An 11,601-nucleotide genomic window follows, 5' to 3' on the forward strand; every position below is an offset into this window, starting at 1 on the left:
CTACTGCACTCGTTGTCCGTTTAAAAACTACAACTAACGGTTGTAACCAAAGGGTTGGTTGAACTTTGTGGTATTCTTTACTTTCCCTTATCGTCTGCCATTCTATGAGGATGTTGGCAGTCTGCTGGATATTGCAACATGGGACTCAGAGTCCAGATACCATCGAGCTCTGGGAAATTCCATGTTTAAAAAAAGAAATTTCTCTACCAAGTTACCATTTCCCGATTTTTTTGTTCAACTGTACACTACACACAACACTCTCTCTTCAAGTAAATACATTCAGGCTCGAAATGTCAGTGGTCAGCCAATTGGCTCACGGCTGGTCCAAAAATACCCTGATAATTATAAATAAGACATGTAAGACCCAACTACTTATATAAGAGTCATGATGGCGTCCATATTTAAACTCTGCTCTCTCCCCACTGGTGTAGTCTGAGCATGTTTGTCTATGATAATGTGCCCATAATAACATAGGCATGGTTTGGTTGCCTGTATTCCAGAATGCATACTGTATTTGCACATACAGTTGGCGGATCAAGAAACTGAACGTCTTACAGGACTGTTGCCTAGTAACCTGAACACAAACATGTTCAGTGGTTCCCAACCTTTTTTGTCTTGTGTACCCCTTGAGCTGTTTTGCCATGCCAGAAGTACCCCCTCACTCATGTGTGTTGATTATTTCCCCAAAAAATCAATTAAACTCTAACTTGCAAATATAACATTTATTACTGACACACAGAGAGCAAAACCTCTTCTCATGTCTCCAAAACTCTAAACACATGTTCTGCTTTACACACATTTTGCTATTCAAAATGGCACTTTTTAAATGCACTGAACATGGTTTTCTGCACACAACAATCTGACATAAAGTCACATGTTTGCCATTTCAAAACATTGCCATTCAAAATTAGACTACATGACTCTGTGTGTGTGTGTGTGTGTGTGTGTGTGTGTGTGTGTGTGTGTGTGTGTGTGTGTATGTGTGTGTGTGTACCTGCAGGACTCTGTGTGTGTGTGTGTGTGTGTGTGTGTGTGTGTGTACCTGCAGGACGGGCAGCAGCGTGGAGGACAGGTCCCACAACCCCTTCACCTCCACCTTCTCTCCATCCACCTCCACCTGGGGGAGGAGGGCAGGGCGTTACCACGGCAACCCCCCATAGCAACCACTACGGGAGCGTGACATCATCACACTGGATAACAACAACACTGTTGGTCTGACTCCAAACGGGTTAGAGAGAGAGAGAGAGAGAGGGGGGGGGGGAGTGTGTGTGTGTGTGTGTGTGTGTGTGTGTGTGTGTGTGTGTGTGTGTGTGTGTGTGTGTGAAGAATCCAATAACATCGGTGTCAACAGCTTCCAGGCAGTTGGTTTAGGTTGCTGTTGATTTAGATGCTGTTGATTTAGATGCTGTTGATTTAGATACTGTTGATTTAGATGCTGTTGATTTAGATGCTGTTGATTTAGATGCTGTTGATTTAGATGCTGTTGATTTAGATGCTGTTGATTTAGATGCTGTTTATTTAGATACTGTTGATTTAGATACTGTTGATTTAGATGCTGTTGATTTAGATGCTGTTGATTTAGATGCTGTTGATTTAGATACTGTTGATTTAGATGCTGTTGATTTAGATACTGTTGATTTAGATGCTGTTGATTTAGATGCTGTTGATTTAGATGCTGTTGATTTAGATGCTGTTGATTTAGATACTGTTGATTTAGATACTGTTGATTTAGATGCTGTTGATTTAGATGCTGTTGATTTAGATGCTGTTGATTTAGATGCTGTTGATTTAGATACTGTTGATTTAGATGCTGTTGATTTAGATACTGTTGATTTAGATGCTGTTGATTTAGATGCTGTTGATTTAGATACTGTTGATTTAGATGCTGTTGATTTAGATACTGTTGATTTAGATGCTGTTGATTTAGATGCTGTTTATTTAGATACTGTTGATTTAGATACTGTTGATTTAGATGCTGTTGATTTAGATGCTGTTGATTTAGATGCTGTTGATTTAGATGCTGTTGATTTAGATACTGTTGATTTAGATGCTGTTGATTTAGATACTGTTGATTTAGATGCTGTTGATTTAGATACTGTTGATTTAGATGCTGTTGATTTAGATGCTGTTGATTTAGATGCTGTTGATTTAGATGCTGTTGATTTAGATACTGTTGATTTAGATACTGTTGATTTAGATGCTGTTGATTTAGATGCTGTTGATTTAGATGCTGTTGATTTAGATGCTGTTGATTTAGATACTGTTGATTTAGATGCTGTTGATTTAGATACTGTTGATTTAGATGCTGTTGATTTAGATGCTGTTGATTTAGATACTGTTGATTTAGAAAGATGCTGTTGATTTAGATACTGTTGATTTAGATACTGTTGATTTAGATGCTGTTGATTTAGATACTGTTGATTTAGATACTGTTGATTTAGATGCTGTTGATTTAGATACTGTTGATTTAGATACTGTTGATTTAGATGCTGTTGATTTAGATGCTGTTGATTTAGATGCTGTTGATTTAGATGCTGTTGATTTAGATACTGTTGATTTAGATACTGTTGATTTAGATGCTGTTGATTTAGATGCTGTTGATTTAGATGCTGTTGATTTAGATGCTGTTGATTTAGATACTGTTGATTTAGATGCTGTTGATTTAGATACTGTTGATTTAGATGCTGTTGATTTAGATGCTGTTGATTTAGATGCTGTTGATTTAGATGATGTTGATTTAGATACTGTTGATTTAGATACTGTTGATTTAGATGCTGTTGATTTAGATGCTGTTGATTTAGATGCTGTTGATTTAGATGCTGTTGATTTAGATACTGTTGATTTAGATGCTGTTGATTTAGATACTGTTGATTTAGATGCTGTTGATTTAGATGCTGTTGATTTAGATGCTGTTGATTTAGATGCTGTTGATTTAGATACTGTTGATTTAGATACTGTTGATTTAGATGCTGTTGATTTAGATGCTGTTGATTTAGATGCTGTTGATTTAGATGCTGTTGATTTAGATACTGTTGATTTAGATGCTGTTGATTTAGATACTGTTGATTTAGATGCTGTTGATTTAGATGCTGTTGATTTAGATACTGTTGATTTAGATGCTGTTGATTTAGATACTGTTGATTTAGATGCTGTTGATTTAGATGCTGTTTATTTAGATACTGTTGATTTAGATACTGTTGATTTAGATGCTGTTGATTTAGATGCTGTTGATTTAGATGCTGTTGATTTAGATGCTGTTGATTTAGATACTGTTGATTTAGATGCTGTTGATTTAGATACTGTTGATTTAGATGCTGTTGATTTAGATACTGTTGATTTAGATGCTGTTGATTTAGATGCTGTTGATTTAGATGCTGTTGATTTAGATGCTGTTGATTTAGATACTGTTGATTTAGATACTGTTGATTTAGATGCTGTTGATTTAGATGCTGTTGATTTAGATGCTGTTGATTTAGATGCTGTTGATTTAGATACTGTTGATTTAGATGCTGTTGATTTAGATACTGTTGATTTAGATGCTGTTGATTTAGATGCTGTTGATTTAGATACTGTTGATTTAGAAAGATGCTATTGATTTAGATACTGTTGATTTAGATACTGTTGATTTAGATGCTGTTGATTTAGATACTGTTGATTTAGATACTGTTGATTTAGATGCTGTTGATTTAGATACTGTTGATTTAGATACTGTTGATTTAGATGCTGTTGATTTAGATGCTGTTGATTTAGATGCTGTTGATTTAGATGCTGTTGATTTAGATACTGTTGATTTAGATACTGTTGATTTAGATGCTGTTGATTTAGATGCTGTTGATTTAGATGCTGTTGATTTAGATGCTGTTGATTTAGATACTGTTGATTTAGATGCTGTTGATTTAGATACTGTTGATTTAGATGCTGTTGATTTAGATGCTGTTGATTTAGATGCTGTTGATTTAGATGCTGTTGATTTAGATACTGTTGATTTAGATACTGTTGATTTAGATGCTGTTGATTTAGATGCTGTTGATTTAGATGCTGTTGATTTAGATGCTGTTGATTTAGATACTGTTGATTTAGATGCTGTTGATTTAGATACTGTTGATTTAGCTGCTGTTGATTTAGATGCTGTTGATTTAGATACTGTTGATTTAGATGCTGTTGATTTAGATACTGTTGATTTAGATACTGTTGATTTAGATGCTGTTGATTTAGATACTGTTGATTTAGATACTGTTGATTTAGATGCTGTTGATTTAGATACTGTTGATTTAGATACTGTTGATTTAGATGCTGTTGATTTAGATACTGTTGATTTAGATACTGTTGATTTAGATACTGTTGATTTAGATGCTGTTGATTTAGATAATGTTGATTTAGATGCTGTTGATTTAGATACTGTTGATTTAGATACTGTTGATTTAGATGCTGTTGATTTAGATACTGTTGATTTAGATACTGTTGATTTAGATGCTGTTGATTTAGATGCTGTTGATTTAGATACTGTTGATTTAGATGCTGTTGATTTAGATGCTGTTGATTTAGATGCTGTTGATTTAGATGCTGTTGATTTAGATACTGTTGATTTAGATGCTGTTGATTTAGATACTGTTGATTTAGATGCTGTTGATTTAGATGCTGTTGATTTAGATGCTGTTGATTTAGATGCTGTTGATTTAGATGCTGTTGATTTAGATGCTGTTTATTTAGATACTGTTGATTTAGATACTGTTGATTTAGATGCTGTTGATTTAGATGCTGTTGATTTAGATGCTGTTGATTTAGATACTGTTGATTTAGATGCTGTTGATTTAGATACTGTTGATTTAGATGCTGTTGATTTAGATGCTGTTGATTTAGATGCTGTTGATTTAGATGCTGTTGATTTAGATACTGTTGATTTAGATACTGTTGATTTAGATGCTGTTGATTTAGATGCTGTTGATTTAGATGCTGTTGATTTAGATGCTGTTGATTTAGATACTGTTGATTTAGATGCTGTTGATTTAGATACTGTTGATTTAGATGCTGTTGATTTAGATGCTGTTGATTTAGATACTGTTGATTTAGATGCTGTTGATTTAGATACTGTTGATTTAGATGCTGTTGATTTAGATGCTGTTTATTTAGATACTGTTGATTTAGATACTGTTGATTTAGATGCTGTTGATTTAGATGCTGTTGATTTAGATGCTGTTGATTTAGATGCTGTTGATTTAGATACTGTTGATTTAGATGCTGTTGATTTAGATACTGTTGATTTAGATGCTGTTGATTTAGATACTGTTGATTTAGATGCTGTTGATTTAGATACTGTTGATTTAGATGCTGTTGATTTAGATACTGTTGATTTAGATACTGTTGATTTAGATACTGTTGATTTAGATGCTGTTGATTTAGATGCTGTTGATTTAGATGCTGTTGATTTAGATACTGTTGATTTAGATACTGTTGATTTAGATGCTGTTGATTTAGATACTGTTGATTTAGATGCTGTTGATTTAGATGCTGTTGATTTAGATACTGTTGATTTAGAAAGATGCTGTTGATTTAGATACTGTTGATTTAGATACTGTTGATTTAGATGCTGTTGATTTAGATACTGTTGATTTAGATACTGTTGATTTAGATGCTGTTGATTTAGATACTGTTGATTTAGATACTGTTGATTTAGATGCTGTTGATTTAGATGCTGTTGATTTAGATGCTGTTGATTTAGATGCTGTTGATTTAGATACTGTTGATTTAGATACTGTTGATTTAGATGCTGTTGATTTAGATGCTGTTGATTTAGATGCTGTTGATTTAGATGCTGTTGATTTAGATACTGTTGATTTAGATGCTGTTGATTTAGATACTGTTGATTTAGATGCTGTTGATTTAGATGCTGTTGATTTAGATGCTGTTGATTTAGATGCTGTTGATTTAGATACTGTTGATTTAGATACTGTTGATTTAGATGCTGTTGATTTAGATGCTGTTGATTTAGATGCTGTTGATTTAGATGCTGTTGATTTAGATACTGTTGATTTAGATGCTGTTGATTTAGATACTGTTGATTTAGCTGCTGTTGATTTAGATGCTGTTGATTTAGATACTGTTGATTTAGATGCTGTTGATTTAGATACTGTTGATTTAGATACTGTTGATTTAGATGCTGTTGATTTAGATACTGTTGATTTAGATACTGTTGATTTAGATGCTGTTGATTTAGATACTGTTGATTTAGATACTGTTGATTTAGATGCTGTTGATTTAGATACTGTTGATTTAGATACTGTTGATTTAGATACTGTTGATTTAGATGCTGTTGATTTAGATAATGTTGATTTAGATGCTGTTGATTTAGATACTGTTGATTTAGATACTGTTGATTTAGATGCTGTTGATTTAGATACTGTTGATTTAGATACTGTTGATTTAGATGCTGTTGATTTAGATGCTGTTGATTTAGATGCTGTTGATTTAGATGCTGTTGATTTAGATACTGTTGATTTAGATACTGTTGATTTAGATGCTGTTGATTTAGATGCTGTTGATTTAGATGCTGTTGATTTAGATGCTGTTGATTTAGATACTGTTGATTTAGATGCTGTTGATTTAGATGCTGTTGACTTAGATGCTGTTGATTTAGATGCTGTTGATTTAGATGCTGTTGATTTAGATGCTGTTGATTTAGATACTGTTGATTTAGATGCTGTTGATTTAGATACTGTTGATTTAGATACTGTTGATTTAGATGCTGTTGATTTAGATACTGTTGATTTAGATACTGTTGATTTAGATACTGTTGATTTAGATACTGTTGATTTAGATGCTGTTGATTTAGATACTGTTGATTTAGATACTGTTGATTTAGATACTGTTGGTTTAGATGCTGTTGATTTAGATACTGTTGATTTAGATACTGTTGATTTAGATACTGTTGATTTAGATACTGTTGATTTAGATGCTGTTGATTTAGATGCTGTTGATTTAGATACTGTTGATTTAGATACTGTTGATTTAGATGCTGTTGATTTAGATGCTGTTGATTTAGATACTGTTGATTTAGATGCTGTTGATTTAGATACTGTTGATTTAGATGCTGTTGATTTAGATACTGTTGATTTAGATGCTGTTGATTTAGATGCTGTTGATTTAGATGCTGATCAGAATCAGAATCAGAATCAGAAGACTTTATTGCCATGACATGTAAACATGTTAGGAATTTGGTTTGGGACAATGGAGCACGGTTTACAGTAGGACAGGTGCAAGACAGGACAAGACAGTGCAAACCAACATCAAAGTGCAAGAGTCATAATTAATAATGTTGATTTAGATACTGTTGATTTAGATACTGTTGATTTAGATGCTGTTTATTTAGATACTGTTGATTTAGATACTGTACTACAACACTACTTTACATTGTTACCTAGTTAACTAGAACACTACTTTACATTGTTACCTAGTTAACTAGAACACTACTTTACATTGTTACCTAGTTAACTAGAACACTACTTTACATTGTTACCTAGTTAACTACAACACTACTTTACATTGTTACCTAGTTAACTACAACACTACTTTACATTGTTACCTAGTTAACTAGAACACTACTTTACATTGTTACCTAGTTAACTACAACACTACTTTACATTGTTACCTAGTTAACTACAACACTACTTTACATTGTTACCTAGTTAACTACAACACTACTTTACATTGTTACCTAGTTAACTAGAACACTACTTTACATTGTTACCTAGTTAACTAGAACACTACTTTACATTGTTAGCAGGCTCACAAAACAAGCCGTGTTAGTTTATATTTTTCAGGAATTAAAGGAGGTTCATCATTTATGTCATAAATAAAATGGGCGAGAGAAGCCTGTCTGACTGATGTTCTCTGGCCTCTGCTGCAGGCGGTGACAGGCACTCCTACAGACAGGCTAGCATGTAGCCTAGCCTAGCCTAGCCTAGCCTCGGGGAGGGGGGGGCTGCAGTAACACACGGCCAGTGTAGCTTGTTTATTTAGTGCAAATAGGTCTGTCATTTAACCTCCTGTGGACTAACATCACACACGCCAGTGTACTAGTGCTTCCATCATTAGTGTCTACTGATCTCCATGTTATGTTGTTGAACTTGGGCGTTACTTGTTTACTTTACTTCAACTTGAGTCTAAAATATGAAGAACATATTTAAAATATTATTTAAAACATTAATATGGAAGGTAGAAAAAGCACCCTCTGGACTTGTCCTGTTTAGGGAGTTATTTCTCAAACATAACTTCTTATTTCTGTTGGTTTAAAGGATTAGTGCATTGTCAGTGTTGGGGCAACCTCTGGTTTCACAGGAGTTAGTAGTGTTACCTGGTTTCACAGGAGTTAGTAGTGTAACCATCCTGTATGAGGCCCGTTATTGGCCTTTGTTGGCAGCATGGGAAACATACATTTACTTGCCAAAGCAACAAGTGTGAAGATAAAAACAAAACAAACGAAAGAAAACAATGTAATGTACATACCATTAAAGATATACTAGAATAAACAAATGATTAAACTTATTTACAGCCTTATATATATATATCTTAGTCTCTACTGGTGTATGAATGACTCTACTGGTGTGTGAATGACTCTACTGGTGTATGAATGATTCTACTGGTGTATGAATGATTCTACTGGTGTGTGAATGATTCTACTGGTGTGTGAATGACTCTACTGGTGTATGAATGATTCTACTGGTGTATGAATGATTCTACTGGTGTGTGAATGATTCTACTGGTGTGTGAATGATTCTACTGGTGTATGAATGATTCTACTGGTGTGTGAATGATTCTACTGGTGTGTGAATGATTCTACTGGTGTATGAATGATTCTACTGGTGTATGAATGACTCTACTGGTGTATGAATGACTCTACTGGTGTATGAATGACTCTACTGGTGTATGAATGACTCTACTGGTGTCCAAGCATAATCAGTTGAGATCAGTAGGGTATGATTGTTGTGTATCCCATCAGTTTCTGAAAATACTACATCTGCCTAAATATCTGGTGTGATGGCAGACGTCTTTAAGTGCAGCCTCCTTTCAAAAGCCGCTTTTCCATTGACCGGCCCGGGTCGGGTCAGGTCGGGTCGGGTCGGGTCAGGTCGGGTCACTTTTGATCTGTTCTGTTTCCATTACACAAACCGAACCGGACTAGTAGGAGGAGTCGTCGATAGTAGGCGGAGTTACGCGTCACACGCAGCCTGGCAAAAAGCTTCCGGGTGTACACAGCAGTGATTTTTTGGGAGAGAAAGAGAAAGAGAGAGAGGAAGCTATGTACACATAATAAAGTCATGTTTTTTGAACCCTTAAAACCACTGCCTTCACTTGTCTGCTTTATGAACTGTAGTATCATCATCGGGAAACGCAGACAAGACGCGAATCTACCGGAATTTGACTCATGACACAGCCGGTGTTATTCACAGACAAACACGGTGCCGTTTGCGGGTTAATAACTTCGGTTTACCGGGGGTTAGGATAACAATTCAAACGTGTCCGGAAAGAGGAGAAGCCAGGGAATTCAAAAGTTTTTGAATGGAGTCGATCATCCACTCCTATCACCGTGGACACAGCGCGGAGCGAATTCCCTGTTAAAACCGGCATTTGACTCATGAGTGAATGGTGAAAATGGCTGGACGGCTGCTGGCGAACTCCCGGTTCATCGAGTTTACGGTTAAAAGCATAACTTCTCGGGGTGTCAGCGCGGTGGTTAAGGGCTCAAAATGACCGTAGACAGATGGTGAAGTTAGCAAAGGAGTATTGTGTTTTTTTTACCACCTCCACAGCCGGTGTTATTCACCGACAAACACGGTGCATAATAGCGATTTTTGTGTTGTGCTTGTTGTAAATAAAAGTTATATGATTCATTGAAATGACATTAAACTAAGATAATACGATGGTCAGCATAATTTTCCGAATCTTTATTAATAAGCTATTACAGAAAATGTAGTGACATTTTCCTAGTGAATGTGGTATTTTCAAGATGGCGGTTGTGAAGAAATAATATGGGATGGGACATGGGATGACGATTGTCCATTGACCAATCAACGGTGTGGGACCTGGGACCTGGGACCCTGGGACCCTGCTCGGATGTGGTACCTGGGACCTAGGACTGAAGCGACCCGGACCGACGAATGGAAAAGGGAACCGAAGCGGGCAGACCTAGGTCAGCACCAGGTCGGCACCAGGTCTGCATCGTAGTGGAAAAGCGCCAAAACTCACCCCTTTGCTGCTTGGTCCTGCCTGCTCACTGTCCTCCTGACCTCCTCCTGCCTCCGCCTCACCTCCTCCGGCCCTCCTGCTGACCTCCTCCCGCCTGTGGACAGCACATACACATACACATACATGTAACCTCACAACCACCCATACTCTCCTGCTCAGTATTAAGCCTGCCATGACAGCCACAGAAAATGCAGGCTGCATTATCTTCTCTAACTAACTAAAAAAGATGCCAGATATTTTATTTCCTCTTGCTCATGTTGACTCGGAGTTCAATAAAGTAGTCATACATTTGAACTAACACAATTACTCATCAGCCATCAGGACACATGCACTTTAATTAATAAAAGTTATTAATATTGTTCACTTACCCAACCAGGTAAAAGTCCTCCATTCCTGAGTGAAAACAAAGGGGGTATATTATAAAAGTTAATATCAAAAAGTCAAAAGGCTTGAACTAAACCACCACAGCCACACAAAAGACTATTAATTGACTGCCAAAGACGCCATTTGGCGTCTTATAAAATAGTAACGTTGACTGCCAAAGACGCCATTTGCTTTATTGGTCAAAATCAGGTGTTTTTGCTGAAACCACCCTATGTTCTACGGCCGATTTCTAAACACTCAAAGAGGCTAGAAACAAACTTTCTTTTTCTGATGAAAGAAGAGAGTCTAAAGTCTTGGTAGATATGTTCAATGTTTATGTAGTCCGAAAAGTCAATATTTGGTGGGTCTTCAAAAGTTCAGCGAAAATGCCCCAAAAGTCTGGCAGTATGGAGCTCTCCGCTCTGAACATGGCTGGCAGTCAAAGAGTTAACATCATGACATAGATATGTAGCTATTCGCAGACTCTAGATAAACATGTTAGCTCACCAAAGGCAACATTATAAAGTAATAAAAGGCTAGACACAGTTACATATGAATTAGCTAGTTGCTAGCTAGCTAGCTGGCTTCATGTAGCTAGCAGGTTGCTATAACTACCTTGCTAGCTCGCTAACTGGCTAGCTATCTACATGCTAGCTAGCTTCAGTTCTCAACTCGAGAGACTTCCAATATCAGACAGAGAATATAATATTATTATTGTTACACAGATAATTATTATACACAGTATTATTACACACTGCCATCGAGTCAACATTTCTGAGTATCGCCAACCTGATATTGAAAGAATGAATGTTGTTCCGTCGTCGTGCTTTTGCAAATGCTTTTTTCCCCGGTGTGATCAAAAGTAGCCCTTTCGGCGGGAACACGCCACATCTGGCAACCCTGGGGGCGGGGCTTTAATTTAAAAAGCCACTCGTGCGACTGAATGATCAACTAACGTATCAGGGTTGCCAGATGGGATTGACAATTTCAAGCCTA

This window comes from Nansenia antarctica (genome assembly GCF_963989245.1).
Source record: "Nansenia antarctica genome assembly, chromosome: 9".
Taxonomy (NCBI): Eukaryota; Metazoa; Chordata; class Actinopteri; order Argentiniformes; family Microstomatidae; genus Nansenia; species Nansenia antarctica.